The sequence below is a fragment of the Pristiophorus japonicus genome, chromosome 1 (genome assembly GCF_044704955.1).
Source record: "Pristiophorus japonicus isolate sPriJap1 chromosome 1, sPriJap1.hap1, whole genome shotgun sequence".
NCBI lineage: Eukaryota > Metazoa > Chordata > Chondrichthyes > Pristiophoridae > Pristiophorus > Pristiophorus japonicus.
Genome location: NC_091977.1, coordinates 66903295 through 66904219, shown reverse-complemented (window position 1 = coordinate 66904219; position 925 = coordinate 66903295). Strand labels below are relative to the sequence as shown.

The 925-nt window shown below is 43.9% G+C and overlaps 1 pseudogene; it reads right to left on the bottom strand.

The window, feature by feature from the left end:
- Positions 1-345: 345 nt before the first annotated feature.
- LOC139279310 (U2 spliceosomal RNA) lies at positions 346-583 on the bottom strand (annotated as a pseudogene).
- Positions 584-925: the final 342 nt, after the last annotated feature.

Genomic DNA, 925 nt, shown 5'->3' with positions numbered 1-925 from the left:
AAATCCCCCATGATTACTGCCATTTCTTTTTCACATGCCTCCATTATTCCCTTGATTATTGTCCGCCCCACCGTGAAGTTATTATTTGGGGGCCTATAAACTACACCCACCAGTGATTTTTTTCCCCTTACTATCTGTAATCTCCACCCACAATGATTCAACATTTTGTTCATTAGAGCCAATATCATCCTTTATTAACAGAGCTTTTTTTTCTTTCTTTTTTTTTTTTCGTTGCCAATCTTTCCAATTCTTTGTCAGATCATTTTGTCAGATTACAAACGCCAGAGATCACCTTGCACACATCAAGGATCACTCTGCGCCAATGCTCTTAGCCAAAAGGCCTAGAGCCACTGCACCGTTCCTGGAAGTACTGCAATACCAGGTTCGTGCCATGGAGGTGGATGGGTCAGGCCCCCCACAAACCTCCGTGGAGGTGGATGGGTCAAGCCACCCCACCCACCTCCTATTTCCAAAAAGCATAGGAGAATCACCTTCCTGATCCAGGGAGAACCACGTTGGGGTCATGGTTACTCCCCTGTCAGGTCAGTTACGCATGATCTTAGCCAAAAGGCCGAGAAGCTTTTATTAACAGAGCTACCCCACCTCCTTTCCCCTCTTGTCTATCTTTCTGAATTGTCAGATACCCCTGTATGTTTAATTCCCAGTCTTGGCCACCCTGCAACCACGTTTCTGTAATGGCCACCAAATCATACCTATTTGTAATGATTTGTGCCGTCAACTCATTTACTTTATTTTGAATGCTGCGTGCATTTATGTAGAGTGTTTTAATACTAGTTTTTAAACCATGATTTTTAGTTTTGACCCCTCCTGCAGCCCCTTTATATTCATACATATTGTCCCTTCCTATCACCTTGTGGTTTACACTTACCCCAGTGCTACTCTGCTCTGTTGCCTCCTGCCTTTT